This window comes from Natrix helvetica, assembly GCF_964273705.1.
Source record: "Natrix helvetica genome assembly, chromosome: 2".
Lineage (NCBI taxonomy): Eukaryota > Metazoa > Chordata > Lepidosauria > Squamata > Natricidae > Natrix > Natrix helvetica.
This window is the reverse complement of record NC_138552.1, coordinates 203,297,174-203,315,527: the sequence shown is the minus strand read 5'-3', so window position 1 is coordinate 203,315,527 and position 18,354 is coordinate 203,297,174. Positions and strand designations below refer to the sequence as shown.

At 44.2% G+C, this 18,354-nt stretch overlaps 1 protein-coding gene across 5 annotated transcripts in view; it reads left to right on the top strand.

Annotated features, from left to right (window-relative positions):
- The window catches only part of HIVEP2 (HIVEP zinc finger 2), a 159,099-nt gene that overhangs the window by 68,494 nt on the left and 72,251 nt on the right, over window positions 1-18,354 (top strand). The window contains exon 1 of one of the 5 annotated variants that reach the window (XM_081942642.1): window positions 10,765-10,898. The exons of the other annotated variants lie outside the window; for them this stretch is intronic. The gene's annotated coding sequence lies outside the window, so the exon portion shown is untranslated. Of the gene's footprint in view, window positions 1-10,764; window positions 10,899-18,354 lie in introns of those variants that run through there. 5 annotated transcript variants of the gene reach the window in all.

Genomic DNA, 18,354 nt, shown 5'->3' with positions numbered 1-18,354 from the left:
CAACTATTTTAATTAGATAAAGTAAGACAGAAATGACAGAAATAATTAAAAATTGAATCAACTTTATTTCTATAATGTCATGCTTTTGTATTGATATAAAGTTTTTATAATGTCATGCTTTTGTTATTCTTGGTACTGAGGGAAGAGGATATTTATACTTCTGGATTGAACTGTAGAGTCCTTAGTGCTCTCTGTATTTGGTTCTTTTCTTGCAGATGTTTCATTACCAAAATAGGTAACATCATCAGTGCCACAAGAAAATGGGTTTGCTCTCATTTTATATACTAGTGGCTTGCCCTGTCAGTGTCAGTGGAAATGGTCTTAGTGGTTCCTTGATTAGGCTATTGTTTACTGTTAGCATATTTGGGTGTGTTGGTAGTTCATTGATTAGGGTATTGTTTACTTCTTGATTGTTGGTCTAGTGTCATCTCTGTTCATCTGTTCATCTGGATGTTGATTACTGATTATGTATTTTGAGTTTTTTGTTTCCTTTTGGGCTCTTTAATTGTCTCCTTTGAATGATATGTTAGATAATACCAGTTATAACCAATATGTAACAGAGGTGGGTTCCTACTGGTTCGGACCAGTTCTCACGAACCTGTAGTGCTGACTTCAAACAGAAAGCGAGCCGGTTCTCTGTTTTTTTTAAAAAAGTGGCTGGAGTTATACGTACCTTTATTCCAGCTTCTGAAGCCCAGTTGATCCGGGGCGTAATGCTGGTAGCAACCCACCACTGATATGTAGATACTGTTTATAAAATGTATATATGAGAGAAAACCCCATTCCCTAATGGCACTGATAATGTTATTAGTTTGACAATGTCTGAAGAAAAACCCTATCAAGCTCAGAGAATAGGAAGGACCCTTTGGAATTTTACATGATTTCAGATTGAGAAATAAAAGTTAAATAACAAGTTTTTAGCTGCTATTTGCATGTCTAGGATTGAATAAAGTACAATAAGAGTTATAAAAATAATTTAAGATATTAAACTGCAAAGGCAATTTAAAATTGTGAAAACTAAATCAATACTTTAAAAAGATTTAAAACCCACAGAGAAAAATGCTGCTGTAACATTTCTTTTCAAATCTCATCCAACAGGTTAGATTTGTTTATTAAAGCAATTCAACAAAATGCTTGCTAGTTCTTAGGGGAAACAAGAGCATGTAATATCACCCATTATCTTAGTCTATTTGTTTTGCTAAGCTCGGACTAGTCCTTTCATGTATTTTATCTTAAAACAGAAAAACAAGAAATGTTCCAACATTTTAATTCTCCAGAGTACATTTTCTTACCACCGTTTGATGACTGTGTGTGTAAAATATTGTCCCATTTCCTTTAAGGAATATTTCTTGGGCTGGAGTAACCAGAATGTAAGAGTTTTGAAATTGAAGGACATCACTAAATGGCTTTTGGGTAACGGGGGAATGAGCCAATAATTTTCTTCCCCCTCCATCTTATGAAAGTCATATTACTGGACTTGAAAAAAAGAACTTGACTGGGACTATATACAGTAGATGTGGAATCTGAACACAAAAACCTTCTCCAGTCCTTTGCAGTTAGAAATTTGTATTCAGACCACAGTATGCACAAATACAACACATAAGTCTCTATGATCAGGTTGCTCTTCCTCCTGATATATAAAAGGACCAGTTTTGCTTTAAAATCGAAAATAAACGATGGTGAAGTGGGTTGCCTTCTCCAGAATGAGTGAGTGTGTGTGTGTATGTATGTGTGTGTGTGTATATACACACACACACTGTCTTTTTTTCTTGCTATATGTTTATTTGGGGAATAGGTGATTTCAGAGATGTTGAGTACATACATTGCTTTTCCTCTCCTATGTTTCTCCACAACAGCCCTCGTGAGGTATGTAGGATTTAGAAAGAGTCCATTTTCCTGTGCACTGCTTGGAGAGTCCAAGCAATGGGTTAAATCAGTCTGGTTGCCCTAGGACTAAGGAATCTTTTTCCTTGGCCACGCCTCCTGGTGTTGCTTGGCCCCAGAATTTTTCCTCAGTCTGCCGTTCAGGACTTGTTTTTGTGAGCTCCAAATTAATTTATTATTTATTAATTTATCCTAGGCTTGGACTCTCCTACTACTTATTCCCCTTTTCTTTTTCCTTGTTGTCCTTATTTGTGCTTTTTTTTACCCCTTACTAAGTGTAGGCTATTTAGATTTGATTTTTTTTTCACCGTCATTGACTTTCTCCTTGAGACTCGGAGGTAGGCGTGGTGGTGGTGGGTGCTCCGCCTGCCGCGCCGCCTTTGGACGGCAGCAGAGAGCTGCCGAATCTGCTTTAAAGGGCGGCAAGGCTCCCGGCGGCTGCCGGCGGTTTGCTTTGTTGTTGAGTTTTTTCCTGGTTTTCTTGCCTTTGGGAAGGCACAGCCTGCTGCAGAGAGGTGCGCGGCCACTTTAAAATGCAAGGCCACCATCTTATATTCCTCCTTCACCCTCGCACTGGAGCAGCGGCCATTTTGGAAAGGCTTAATTTCGCGCCTTTTTCAATTGGATTTCCTGCTCAGCCACACTTCAGCAGATAGCCGCAGGGTGGTTAGCTGGCCCTGTTTCGGGTCTCCGGCTGGGTCACTGCCACCTACAACGTCTCCCCAAGGGGCGCTGGTGTCTTGGCCACCTGGTGGTCATACACCGGCAAAGGGAGGGCTCCTCAATTACCTCCCCTTTCTCTCCCTGCCTTATCTGCCTGGTCTTGCAGCCTCGGTTGCTTTTCTACCTTCTCACCTCCTGTTTGAGTGGCTGGATTTTCATTGGACTCATTTGCAGAGCCCCAGCTTTCTCTTCTGGAAATTTTTTTTTCACGAACTGTTTCTGATTCCACAATACCTGCTGGTCATCAGATCCAGTATCAGCCACCAGAGTCTCCATCACCACCCGATCTCCACCTGCTTGGCCTTCTTGTCTGAAGATCGTGCCACCAGGCCATGGAGCAACTTAGCCCATCTGACTCCCTCATAGGCCCCTAGCAAGGGAACTTCTGCAGGCAGGAGCAAGGGGGCAAGGAAGGGCAGGGTGGCCAGTCAGGATAGTCATCCCTATAAAGCGCCTTCCGTGGCGGTGGCTAGGGATGCAGAGAGGCAGCAGCGGGCTCTCGATAAGCAGTTCAAGAAGGCCCAGTGCCAGGCAGCGAGGGAGGCCCCTCAGCCCACTCCTCGAGTTGAGCCGGTCCTTCTACCACCCCCAAGGGGGGGATCACCTGTCCGTAATTGATGAAGAGGTGGAATCCCAGGATCTATCCCTGGATAGGTCTCTGGCAGACCCAGGTTCTTCTACCCCTTTGTATGTTTCTGACTCAGGGCCCACTCTCATGGGGCCCAACCCGGGGGGGCTTACTGGTTCTACCCTCACCCAACAAGGTCCTCCTTTTTCCAGGGACACTATTGGGCCGGACACTGGTTTAGCTCAGGAACCTGAGTTATCCGTTCACATGCAGGTGGTTGTCACCCACACCATCTCTCAAGGCATAGCCGAGGGGATGCAGAGACGAGACCAAGTGCCCGTTGTTCCCAGTACTTCTCAGACCAGGCAGGAGGCTCCCCCTATTGCCAGGTGGGTCCGTCACCCTTCTCTGGAATATTCGGCACTCAGCGAGGCTTCTGTTTTGGAGGACCCAGATCAGGAGGAGCAGGAGCTCTCGGAGGACGAGGACCTTCTTCCAGATGCCCCTGCCTTCTGAGGGCTCTTTAAGCCTAGCTTATTTAAGTCCATCTTACACAAGGCTAAGAACACCACCCAAATGGGTACCAAACCTAAGACCATGCAGGGATCTTCTGATTCCACCCCAGTCAACCCTAATGCTGTTTCTTTAAGGGCGCCTCCAACTTACGCCCTCCGGTGGTTCACCGTTATCTCACCTGGCAGTTATCGGTGGTCCTACAGGCTCTTACTTCACCGCCCTTCGAGCCTCTACGTACAACTTCACTTCGACACCTCACCTTAAAGACTGCCTTTCTTGTCACAGTAACATCTGCGAGGCGCATATCAGAGCTGGCAGCTCTATCGGTCCGGGAGGACCTATGTGTCATCCATCCGGACAGGGTTGTACTGTGTTTGGACCCTGCCTTCATCCCAAAGATCAACACCTGGTTCCACAGGGCACAAGAAGTCATCCTACCTAACGTCTGCCCGCGCCCCAACCACCCAAGGGAACGTGTTTGGCACAAGTTGGATGTCAGACGGGCCCTACGGATATACATTGTTAGATATTAACATATATCGTAGTAAGTCTCCTCTCTGGTCCGCTGCCACAGCGGGAAACAGGTATCGTTCTGATTGGTCGAGAGGCATACCCGATTACTATAAAAGGGGAACCCTCCGGTCACAGAGCAAGCTGGATCACTACTATTACTAATAAAGAGCTGTTAAGTCACTTCGTGTCCACAGTCTGTTCTCTCGTTGCCCAGATCTAACATTGGCGACGAAGGTGGGATCGAGAGACAGATAGGACGAAGAACGCTACTTCAGAATCTCCGGATTTGATCCAGCCCAGGAATTCGGCAGAAATTCCGGCAGCCATCTCAGGACACCGCAGCGCGGCAAATTCAAACGAAAGAAGATGGCGATGCACACTCCCCCCACTCCATTCGACCCAGCGAACGACGAATGGGAGGCATTCATGATTCGTTTCGAGTGTTTTCTCGAAGCGAACGATTACACGGGGATAACCGACGCCTGAAAGAAAAACATCTTCCTCGGCTACTGTGGAAAAGAAGTCTTCAACACGGCCAGAGACCTCACCGCGCCTACTCCGATACAAGCGGTATCATGGACGGCGTTGCAACAGACTCTACAGACTCATTACGCGCCAAAACCTTCCCGCCACGTTTGCCGCCAGGAATTCAACACGAGGAACCAGAAGGCGGGAGAATCCATCAACCAATATGTTGCAGCCCTACGTAAAGCAGCAACTCACTGCGAGTTCAGGGATCTGGACGAGCATATCCTGGCACAACTTGTTTGTGGGTTAAGAGACATTTCGCTAAAAAAAAAGCTGTTGGCAAACCCAAATTTAACCCTACAGATAGCACTAAACGAAGCAAGGGCATCCGAGTCAGCAGAGAAATCATCGGTAACCATACAACGCGGATTCAACGCAAGCCAGACAGCACCCAGGCACACCAGAGTCCACTACGAGGACACCAACCCCGACTACGAGGATCCCGAGTTCGAGGACAGTCACCTGATAAGGAGCAGTCACATGAGACCTGGGGGGAGACCTGGATTCCGTTTGCCGCCCTGCACAAGCTGCGGAGGGAACCACCCCCGGTCTACCTGCAGGTTCAGGAACGTTGTTTGTTCACACTGCAACAAACTTGGGCACATCGCACGAGTGTGCTGGAGCGAAGTCCCTGCCTCATGGCAGCCACCTACGTACCGCCAACAGAAGCCCAACCCAGGGGCTTGGCGAAATCAAAAAGGGCGCCCAGAGAGAAATCCACAAGTGTTTACCCAGAGAGAAAATCCCCAAAGAGCTGAGCGAGCGTATTCCCAGAGAGATCACACACAAAGAGCTGAGCGAGCGTATTCCCAGAGAGATTACTCACAAAGAGCTGAGAGAGCGTTCTACCAAGACGCTCAATGAGAGTATTTTCAGGATACAGATGATGAGATAGAGTTGACCCAGAGAGAGGAATTGCGAACGTATCTCACCACAATAAGTCAGGTCCGCACCAAGCGGCCTAAAAAGCTGAAAGTCACAGTCCTCTTGGAGGGCTCACCTTGCGAGCTGGAAGTTGACACAGGATCGTCCCTGACGATCATTTCATGGGCATCCATGAAACAGGCTATCCCTAGCCTCAAAAAGAGCCAACTACGCGCTCCAGACATCCTGCTACGAGACTACCAGGGGAACCGAGTCCCCATCGTGGGCCAAGGCACATTCCAGATCCGTTTCAAGGACATCATAGCCCAGCTGCCCGTGACCATCGCCAGCGCACCGTTACAGAACCTTCTAGGACTAGATTGGTTCGAAGCTTTGGGGCTAGAAGTCACCGGAATCAACACCGTGGAGAACAGCAGCGCTGAGCAGATTTTTAAGGAGTTCGAGGATGTGTTCAGCCCCGGTCTTGGTAAGTATGTGGGTAAACCAATCTCATTCAATCTAGACCCCAAAGTGGCGCCAATCCGACTTAAACCAAGACGAGTGCCTTTTGCACTCCGCCCAAAAATAGATAAGGAGATAGATAAGTTAGTAGAGCAAGGAATCCTTGAGCCGGTGGATCATGCGCGCTGGGAAACTCCCATTGTGACCCCAGTCAAGCCAGACGGGTCAGTCCGCATCTGCGCGGACTATAAATGCACAATTAATGTCGCGCTACAACAAAGCGCATATCCTGTGCCAGTAGTACAACACCTATTGCACTCGTTGGGGCCAGGAAAGATATTTGCTAAATTAGACATGGCACAAGCTTACCAGCAGTTGCCCGTAGATAGCGCTACAGCGGAGGCTCAAACTATAGTGACGCATAGAGGGGCATTCAAATGCAACCGGCTACAATTCGGTGTGAGCATTGCTCCAGGTCTGTTCCAGAGCATCATGGAACGGCTTTTGCAAGGGATACCGGGAGTCATCCCCTATTTCGACGATATCTTGGTGTCCGCTGCAAACGAGGAGCAATTATTAAAAAGAGTCAGAACTGTTTTGGCCAGAATCAGAGAAAAGGGTCTCCGCCTTAAAAAGGAAAAATGCCAAATTAACGTGCCTAGCGTAGAATTCCTGGGTTATAGAATCGATGGTCAGGGAATACACCCCACTTCAAAGAAAATTAAGGCGATCCAGGACGCCCCCACACCACGAAATCAGACCGAGTTGCAGGCCTTCCTCGGACTACTTAACTTCTACAGCGTTTTTCTGAGACAGAAGGCGACCGTTGCTGAACCATTACATCGACTACTCCAGAGGAACACACCATGGAGATGGGGACGATCCGAAGCAGCAGCTTTTGCCGCAGTCAAGCGCCTGCTCACCACTGACTTGCTGTTAGTCCAATACAGCTAGACCCTACCGCTGGTATTGACCTGCAACGCATCACCCTTTGGAGTTGGCGCAGTCCTTAGCCACAGGATGCCAAATGGAAACGAAGCACCCATCGCTTTCTACTCCAGGACTCTTTCATCGGCCGAGAGGAACTACAGCCAGATGGACAGGGAAGCGTTAGCTGCTGTAGCTGGAGTAAAACGTTTCGACGAATACCTCTACGGCCGCGATTTTGAACTGATTACAGATCACAAACCGCTGTTGGGACTTTTGGCGGGAAACCGCCCCACTCCAGTCTCCCTTTCTCCACGCATGACCAGGTGGACTGTTTTCCTGGCTGTGTACTCATACAAGCTGATTCATCGACCGGGCTCCACTTTAGGACACGCAGACGCACTCAGCCGTTGCCCACTTCCGGACCTTTTGCCAGACCCCACTCCCGAAGTACCGGTGTTGCTCATTGACTGCTTAGACTCAGGACCGGTTTCTTCCTGCGACGTTGCAAGGTTCTCCTCTAAAGACAATATAATAAAGCAAGTTCAAACTTGGGTTTGGAGGGGGTGGCCGAAGGGAAACGTGGGCCCGGAATTCAAAGTGTTTTGGTCAAAACGGGACGAACTCTCAGTGTTACAAGGTTGTTTATTGTGGGGGGATCGAGTTGTTATTCCTTATGCATTACGTAGAAATGTGTTAGATGCATTACGTGTTGGGCATCCGGGGATCATTAGGATGAAGGCATTAGCGAGAAGTTACGTTTGGTGGCCAAACATGGACAAAGAGATAGAGGAATGGGTGGCCACTTGCGATCCATGTCAGGAATCGAGACCAGCACCCCCGGAAGCGCCCGCCACAGAATGGGAGAAGCCTAAAGCACCCTGGTCGCGAATACACATCGACTTCGCAGGGCCAGTCCAAGGTCAGACTTTCCTTATAGTTGTGGATGCATACTCCAAATGGCTAGAAGTAGTCCTAATGACTTCAACCACGGCAGAGGCAGTCATTAAGGTTCTACGGCGACTTTTCGCCACTCATGGCCTGCCCGACCTCCTGGTCTCCGATAACGGGCCCCAGTTCACGGCCATGCAATTCGAAACGTACTTAGCAGGTCAGGGGATTCGGCATGCCCTCGTCGCGCCATTCCATCCGGCATCAAACGGACAGGTGGAGAGAATGGTGCGATTCGCAAAAGAGGCCCTCGCTAGGATGGGTCCAGGTGATTGGCAAACACGCATTGACCATTACCTATTAATCCAACACATTACCCCCAGCGCAACGACGGGTAGGAGCCCCGCTGAGCTACTCATGGGCCGCCGTCTACGGTCTCACCTGGACCGACTTCACCCTAATTACTCTGCCACAGCCCCCCCCCAGACTCCACAAGCAAAATTCGGAGTTTTAGCATAGGGGATTCAGTATACGCCCACAACTATGCAGGGGGGACATTGTGGATGCCGGCAAGGGTCATTGGCATCACGGGTCCACGATCGTATCTGTTAGAACTGGAAGATGGGCGGAATTGGAAAAGGCACATCGATCAAATAAGGGGTCGTCTGGCGCACTCAGACCTACGAGCCGAGGACGAGAGCTACATACCAATGCAAGGTCAGCCACTCGAGAGCCCCAACACAGAGAACTACGACACTGGCGAGCCCAGGACAGAACAAGAGGTCGAGTGCGAAACGGAACAACCCCCAAGCAACGTACGCGAGCAAACTCCCGAACGCCAAAACAATGAAAACCGGAAAACCCCCGAACTCGAAACAGAGAAAACAACCGATCCTGCAACTACTTCTGACCAACCCGAACTGCGACGTTCCACCCGAGTAAGGCAAACGCCAACATACCTTAAGGACTACATAACTAACCGCAATGTTCCGTCTAAGAGGGGAGGGGTGTTAGATATTAACATATATCATAGTAAGTCTCCTCTCTGGTCTGCTGCCACAGCGGGAAACAGGTATCGTTCTGATTGGTCGAGAGGCGTACCCGATTACTATAAAAGGGGAACCCTCCGGTCACAGAGCAAGCTGGATCACTACTATTACTAATAAAGAGCTGTTAAGTCACTTCGTGTCCGCAGTCTGTTCTCTCGTTGCCCAGATCTAACATACATCAAGCGCTCTGCAGACTTCTGCAGGTCAGAGGCCCTCTTTGTGTCATTCCAGCCAGGCTCCTTGGGTAAGAAGGTGACTTCTTCTGTGGTCGGCAGGTGGCTGAGAACATGCATTGCAGCTGCATACAAACATCAGTCTAGGGCAGTACCTCGACACATTACCGCTCATTCCACAAGGAGCGCTGCCTGGGCCACCCAGGCTATCATTGACGACATCTGCAGAGCGGCTACCTGGTCTTCACCATCATCCTTTGTCAAGAACTATAAATTGAACATGTATGCTTCGGCCGAAGCCTCGTTCAGCAGGTGGGTTCTCCAGGTGGTTGTTTCCACGACCGAATCCCAGGATTGACCTTCTGCCCGCCCTAGTGACATATAACTTGGGTATGTCCTGTTGCTTGGACTCTCCAAGCAGTGCACAGGAAAATGACCATTGGCTTACCTGAAGGGTCCTTTTCTGTGCACTGCGGGAGAGTCCAACCCACCGTGGCTTCTCCGTCCAGGGATTCATGATCGTCATGTCAACTTGGACTTTCCTTTACTGCTTCATCATGCTTCCAGTCTTCACTTCAAAATTCTGGGCCAAGCAACACCAGGAGGCGTGGCCAAGGAAAAAGATTCCTCAGTCCTAGGGCAACCAGACTGATATAACCCGTTGCTTGGACTCCCGCAGTGCACAGAAAAGGACCCTTCAGGTAAGCCAATGGTCAGTGGCATTTGATGTTTCTAGTTCAACATCTTAATCACCACATCACATGGGCTGCCTGCTTCATGGATAAGAAAATTTGGCTCCTTAGAGGTATCGCTGAGTCGTATCCCTGACTTTATCAAGGATGTGTAAATAGTTGCAAATATAGGTAGCAAACATAATTATCATTGAAAGCAGCAAATATAATGGGAATAAAATTGCCCCTTCGGCTAGAATCTGTGGTCCAGGTCAATCTGAGGCACAGAAGAGTAAAGAGTAATGAATCCTCAAGAAGTGTTTCAACATATATTCCACCCCACTCCAAATAATATACTGTATACTTCATGATTTACAAAATATTGATCCAGATTTTTTGCTCAAGCGTTCTGTTAAAATAAGGACAATAAATACTCATTTTCTTTTCTTCATTTTGTTAAAAGGATATTGCTTTGTAAAACTGGGAAGTCAGTTGCTTTTAAGTTGCTTTCATTCATATACAGCCAGTGAAGGTTTTTTGGAGTGAGGGGGGGCTGAGGAGGAGGAGGAGATGAAAGTGTAAAAAATGTATGTAGTAAACAGATTAACATGTGTGTGAAAATGAAATTTTAAAAAAACTAATAAATGAAAAATAAATATGGTAAAAATAAACCCTATGTGTTGAATTTTCTACCCAGCATGTCTCATTCTTCTGAATGTATCCAGACATTTAGAAATACTTTTAATGCTGCAACTTTTTAAACCAGCTATTTGTAGTTAGTTCTGTGCTACAAAAGCTCAAAACTCCAACATTTCATTGCCACCTACAAGCAACAAATTGACTTTAGGTCTCTGGTAAGAATATCTAAATGTAGGCTGTTGAATAATCCCTTTGAGGGCCCTGTAACTATTTTTATGCCTGGATATGCGTCATCAGTGGGTATTTTCTCTGGTGACTAGCTTACATCAGTAGGTCTCCTATCATACATTCTATATGATTGATGGGAGTCACTGCTGCTCTTTAGCGTTTATCTGTGACCTCGAAGAATGGACAACTGGAATTTACAGGCTGTTGCAGTCTTTGGAGTGACTGGAGAGATGGACAGATGGTATTTTTCTGATAAATTCAGGTAGTGCTGGAGATGCAGTTCGGTGGGGAAGGCGGGGAGAGGAAGGGTACTCCTGGTCTCCAAAGCTATTAATTCCAGCTCGTGGGGGAGGCGGGGGGGGGGCTGTTTCTGTTTTCAATGGAAAGGTGCACTTCCCTAGCCAAACGGGAAGAAGCTGCAGGCAGATTTCAAGATGCAGTGTGTTGCTCGTGTTGTTTCCAAGTGATATACGCTACTGCAATGTGGCAACAGCAGTGTGCCGTGGTTCAGTGAGGCTCTCTGTTATTGAAAGATCGCTTGCTGCTTTGCAGCTTCGTGGGGGATGCTGTGGAATGTAATGCTGACCAAAGTCTGCATCGTGCGGGCTCTCCTTTTCTTAAAGCAAAACAATAAAATGAAAAGAAAAAAAACAGGAGGTGGCGGGGGGGGGGAGGAGAGAGAGCGAATTCAATTCAGGGTGAATTTGTAAGGTGTAGTGAGTAGGGCAGCAGCTCTTGAACCGGTGGGGTGCACCTGCCTCCAGGACCTGCCAAGCTGCTGGAAACAATTAATTTCCTGATCTCTCTCAAGTCGTTTCTCTGAGGGGAAATCAGTAGTGCTCATACATACACATTACTACTTTAGCCCCTTCCGTTCCTTTCCTTTGATCGCTTGCCACCTCCCTCCCCACCCTGCTTCCTCCTACCGCATGTGTAAATGAGGCTGCAGTATACTTGTGTGATTTTGGTTGAGAGCTGGCTTCCGGCACTTTTCCTTTCTTTCTGTCTTCCTTTTCTTCCTCCTGTTTACTCCTTTCCACGGAAACGTGATGGCCATGGATGCCATGCTCAACTCTCGGTGACCTCTGACTTGAGGACTGTCGAGCTCTTTTGCTGGCAGTCAGGCTGACAGGGGAATGGCAATAAGGGGCATAAATACTAGAGGAATGAGGAGCCGAAAATAACCATGCATGCAAATGCTCTGTGGCTGCATGAAGAGACTGCTGGGTATTTTGCCCATGAAACTGGGTAGTGGAAGGGTCATGGAAGGTGGTTTTCCTGTTTTCCTCTAGGGGAAATTTCTTCTGCTATGAGTGGGAATCCTTTGAGTGGGATACCTCTGTCTGTTCATCCTCAAAAGCGGGGTGGGGAGGAAGGAAGAAAGGCAGCCAGCCAGGCAGGCTGGCTTATTTTTCTTGATCTGAGATCTCTGAGAATTGAAATCCTAATATATTTCAGGAAGGGTGATCTGATGTATTATTTTGCATTATTGCTAAGCTTGGACTTGGGATATCAAGGATATAGATTCTAAAATCTAGTATGCATCCATGGCTTTGTCCAAAAATTAAACATTAAAAAAAAAGGTCTTGATCTGGTGTTTGACGTGTTAAGATTACGTGCAGTCCCATATGGGTCTCACCATAGGCTATTTAGTTATTAGGCCAAGAGGTTTTGCATCATTGGGAAAACTGACAGATTATTGGTGCTTTGACATTTTCTGTCTGAGGAAGCAGAATTACTAATATATGATGTCGGAAGATGTTTGGGGTTAACTAAGGAGGTGTGATTATACTGGTCTGGGTACCCTTATTCCATTAATGGATGACTGCTGGATTCGAGAAGCATGTAAAACTGTTGTTATAGTGCAGTTCTATCCATCTCTGCCCCAGATAAGCCCCACTGCATTTAATGAGGCTTAATGGCCTGATAATTTTGTATGTAGCCTTAGAAAATATAAGCATTCAAGTATATTCTTCAATATGTGATAGCTAATAGAATGAGAAACGTACATGGTTGTGCATGGTACTTTATTTCAAGAGCCTTTGATGACTCATGCCAAGTTGGTTATATAATTCACAGTCTGCAAAAGGTTAAATTCAAAATCTTGATGGGATTGAGTCATTTGTTGGGGAAGAAAATCACTAACCTCTTCTGGGGTTTAGTGCTTAGAATATTTATAGTGTATGCTTTTTTCCTATGTATTTTTGAAGCATCAGGAAGCATCCAGGTTTTAAAAAATAAAAATAAAATGAATTTCAACACAGTAGAATAGGTGGGTTCTGTTTGTGTTGTTCAGTGTGTTTAAAGTAATAGAGCAGTTTATCCCAAAATTCTTTGTTACTTTTAAGCTGTAGTTGCATTTTTTGGGTAAAATCTAACTTGACTCAATCACTTGAGCTGCCTAAATCTCTTCATTTTGATGTCTGTTTGTTTTATGACATTGTTTAATCTAGTTACTTTAGATTAAAACTGAATACTTAAAAGCATATATAGAACAATGAACAATGAATTGTAACTCTACCTTTTGGAGGGATATGTAGGCACATAGCAAAACAAGTTTACTGAGTCCTAATTGCCTAATATACATTTGATGATGGCAAGTTGGATACAGAGCATCTCCATAAGGATACAGAGAGTGATAGGTAGATTTAAGTGTTCTTTTCCAATGCTACAATATAATTTGCTGCTGCAGTCAGGAATTATGTAATTATTTCTAAATTGTATCTGTTTCAGTAAAAATAAAATCAGGCAATAGTTCTGTTTGCTAGCTTTAAACACAAAACTCCTCACAACACAATTGTTATGATAGGTTTAATAGATATATGATACAAAAATATTAGTTCTAATTTTGGTTAATTCATATCCTAAAAATGTGGTATCCAGAATGAGTGGAATTAAGGGTATGTAGTACTTTGGTTTTGATGGCAATTTTTTTTGCCATACATCTTTTCTCAGGATCATACTGTGGCCATGCCATCTTGGGAAAAGATATAGCTGCTTTAAGGAGTTGGCAGCCAGTACTAAGTGAACATTACAAATAAACTTTTTGCCTTTTGAATCTTCCTTCCTTCCTTCCTTCCTTCCTTCCTTCCTTACTTACTTACTTACTTACTTACTTACTTACTTACTTACTTATAAGCCTGCTCACTTCTCTATCTCTGGGTGGCAATGATGATTCTGGGTGACTTTATTATTATTATTCGATATTATTAGATAATACTATATAGGAATTAATGCTTTGACTGATGAAAAGGTTACCTTCAACTGGGAAATACTGGGAATTAGCAAACTGTTCTGCGACCTTGGAAGGGAACCATTATATAGGAAGGGTGCTAGAAAAAGAAAGAACAATTTCTGTTCACTTTGGAGATACCTGTTATTGCTCTGCCTTTTGTGCAATATGTGGATTTTGTATATTGTAAAAAAAAGAGCTGTGATGGAGCAGTGGTTAGAATGCAGTACTGCAGGCTATTTCTGCTGCCTGCCGGCTGCCTGCAGTTTGGCAGTTCAAATCTCACCAGGTTGACTCAGCCTTCCATCCTTCTGAGGTTGGTAAAATGAGGGCCCAGATTGTTGGGGGCAATATGCTGACTCGGTAAATTGCTTAAGAGAGGGCTGTAAAGTACTGTGAAGAGGTATATAAATCTAAATGCTATTGCTATTGTTCTTATAAACAGTTTCAAATTGTATCGCCCATTTATGCTTTCTATGCCCTATTAAATTGTCCAGGATTACTGGTAGGTAAGTGGCATATGCATATAACAATAATAAATAAATTATCATGCTTCTGAATGTTTACATTAGGTGCCCATAGTTTACTAAATTGAATTGTTTTATTGGCAAAGGGATGGTTATTTATATATTCCTATTTAATAAAATAGTTCTATATTTCAAGTATTTCCTTTATGAACTGAAAATTAGCTGCCTATATTGTATCTTTTTTTTTTAAAAAAAAGATACATGTTTCTTAAGTGAATACACTCAGTAACTTCAGATGTGGCCTGGATGCAGCTGACATGGTCAAGATGTGTATAGATGAAATGTCATCCATTTGTTTAGTCTATGTGAAGTGCCAGTTCATATGTAACACTAAAAATGCATTCTGAATGATGGAATAATTTCATATTAGTACTATTTAGGTAACAAAGGAAGCAATAAACAGGATAAGATGCAACTTTTTGACTGGGCTTCAGTTTTGTTTTCAAATTAACAATTAATATGTAATCTTAAAATACTGTTAAGTCTCATTGTGTTCGATGAGTAATTTTGCATACTAGATCAGTACTTGGAGATTAAAATGCATTCACCATCAGATTCTTTAAAAATACAGGAATAAAATTCAGAATTCACTGTGAACATTTCATGGTTTCTCATTTTCAGTATCAGCTTTTCATTGCTGAATTTAATACGTGAAAAGATATTTGAAATTATTTTAGAAAAAGGGATAATGACATTGAGTTTCTAAGTTTAGTTAGAAAACTATACTATAATTGAATTCAGATAGAAAAGTAATTTTAATAGAAGTGAGTTTAAAATTGTTTGGAAGCTTACAATAATTTCCCTAAAATGCTTCATAACTAAAATTGTTGGTTTCATGTATTAATGTTCATAATTGAAATAAATAAAGTTAATCATGTGCTCCCCCCCATCTTGGTACTAAATGTTTATTGCCAAAAATTTGTCAAAAATGGTACAGGCACTTCGTTAAGAGATTATGTGGTTTAGTCTATGTTTAAAAAGGTGGTAGTGGCTACATCAATCAGTCAATGAATCAATCAATCAAATGTACTGAATGAATGAATGAATGAATGAATGAATAAAATTAGAGCAAATGTGTTGATAAAACACTGGTGCAGTTCAGTCAACTTCAGGTTTATTTTGGGGGGGGGGGGTAATATTGTTTATCTATACTGTCCTGCAGTTTCAGTGTACAACTTGTTCTTGAACAGGGGTAGCCAGCCCCTGATCTGTGAACCAGCACTGGTCCATGGTATACCAGCAACTGAGCTGTGCAAACAAGCAAAGTCCCATCTGTGTGATGCTGGTAGCCCGTGAAATCACACCCTCTCCAATCTGCGGAAAATCCTTTTTCCATAGAACCGGTCGCTGGTGCCCAAAGGTTGGGCACAAGGCTGTTTCACCCTGTTACTTTTCCTGGAGTTCTCAGCAATATTTGATTCAATCATCCATGTTATTGTTCTGCAGAATATAATGAAGATTGTAGTCAGTTTGGTACAGTCATTAAGGATTAGGCTAGAAACTGGGAGACCATCAGTTCCAGTGCTGCCTTAGTCTTGACCTGTCCCTCTCTCTTAGCTCTAGGAAGCAGACAAGGTCCAATTATTTCTGAAATCTTGTCAAGAAAACTACAGGGATTAGTTTTAGCAGTCTTGATATAAAAGCATTTCCCCTGAAAAAAGTCTGAAAAAGACATTAGATTGCTTAAAATCTAGTAAATTATATGACGTTACAAGAATGCTGTTTTTACCTGGTCAAAAGTCCTTACCGTAGCTCATATTCATACTTCTGCTCATATTGAATTTATGTTTGAATTTCTCTGTTGTCTACTTCTCTACTCCTAATACAAATACAGAAGCAGATTGGCTGTACAGTGATTGCCAGCTTGCCTAGTCATTAAGACACAGAAAAAGTACAAAGTGCATATGAAGTTCATATTATGTAGAGCGACAGCTGCTTACTCTACTATTTCTCAATATTGTCTTTATAGGACAAAGCCAAAAACATGAAAGAACACCCCCCCCCCCCAGATTTTGGGTTTACCATACTTACTGTCTTTTTTTCCAAGTAAACATTGAAAAATTAAAATTCTGATTTTAATCACCGTTTACCAACAAAATATGCTGCTACTTTAGTAACCTAGCGCATGTTGCACAGGTTAGTTTGCTCATGAAATCCTACTTAATATATTCCATTTAAAACCATTGTTTCATACATTTAAAGGGGTGATGTAGGTGTTAGTGCCACATGACTTCAAATTACTAAAAAATATTTACATATATCAAACCTATACTAATTGATCTAAAAAAGTCACTTAATATTCTTAATATGTAACTTACATTTTTATTAAACCTTCGGCTCCTTCTTCCTGCTCTAGTTTTTCATAGAGTTCAATGGACAGAAGGAGGCCTTTTTCCAATTAAAAAACCCATTGCTTTACTCTCTTTTTCTGAGCATGAAATACAATGCTTCCTCCTTTTTAATCTTACATTCTCAGAAATGTATGAGCCCACTCTATAGGGCCCAGTCAAGCTGCCAGGACATGAACGAAACCTCTACAGAACTGATTTAGAGAGGCATTGCTTCCTTTTTTTCTTCTCTAGTAAAAATGTCAGTGCCCTTCGGAGGTATGTTCTTGTCCTCAGGATAATAATTGCAATGATATATACAACAAACATCCATTCACAGTTTTGGATGATTGTGTTGGGTCGGTAACGTACTCCACTCTTAAGAAAATTTCATTGAATCATAGAGTGGAAAGACACCTAAGAGGTAATCAAATCAAATCCCCTTCACACTGCAGGAGTCATTGCATCTTCTCCACTAAATGATATTCCAGACTCTGCTTGAAAACTTCCAGGGAAAGAACCTACTCCCTAGGGCCGTGAAGGCGAACCTATGGCACATGTGCCACAGGTGGCATGTGGAGCCATTTCTGAGGGTACACAAGGTGTTGCCCTGTCGGCTCCAGCGCGCATGTGCATGCTGGCCAGCTGATTTTTGGCCTTGATTTTTGGTCATTTTTCACCCCCCGGAGGGCGAAAAACTGCCCAATGCACAAACTGGAAGTTTGGGAACGGAATTCCGGTTTGCGCATTGGGCTGTTTTTCGTCCTCTGGAGGCTTCAGAAAAGCCTCCTGAAGCTTCTGGAAGGAGAAAAACACCCCAATGGGCAACTCATACATCCGTTCCTAAACTTCCAGTTTGTGCGTGTCACGATGTTAAAAAGTTTGCTAGGCCTGAACTGAATGAATTGACATTCAAGAGTTAAACTAAGAAAGAGTTATTGCGCAGGTCATAAAAGTTCTTATCTGAAAGTGATTTATTGCGCATGCGTTTACACATTCCAAAATTCCTTTCTTCTTTGTTCGGCTGCCAGCTTGGCAGACGTAGCTTTCATTATCAAAATGTAACCATTAGTTATTTCTGTTTCATTTACTTTTATTATTTTCGTATTAAAGTTTGTTTATTAATTAGAATATACTTGTCAAAGACTTTTTTTTTTTTTTTTAATATCTCAAAAGATATGCGGAAGGGAATCAGCCACGGTCCATTGATCTCAGATATCAGGCGTTTTTTCCCCTGACAGTGCGTTGGAAAGCCTCTGAAGTCTGGGGAGGGTGAAAAATGGACCTTCTGGGCCCACGGGCCATTTCTGGCCTTTGGGGGACGTGGGAGGCTGTTTTCACCCTCCCCAGGCTCCTAGAAAACCCCTGGAGCCTGGGGGGGGGGAAGGGATCTACCGGGCCCACTGGAAGTTGGAAAATGGGCCATTTCTGGCCTCTGGAGGGCCTCCAGGGGGGTGGGGGAGGCCATTTTTGCCCTCCCCAGGCTCCTAGAAAGCCTCTGGAGCCTGGGGAGGGTGTAAAGTGGATCTACCGAGCCCACCTCAAGTCAGAAAATGGGCCATTTCTGGCCTGTTGGGAGGGGGCGGGGGAGGACATTTTCACCCTCCCTAGGCTCCAGGAAAGATATGCGTG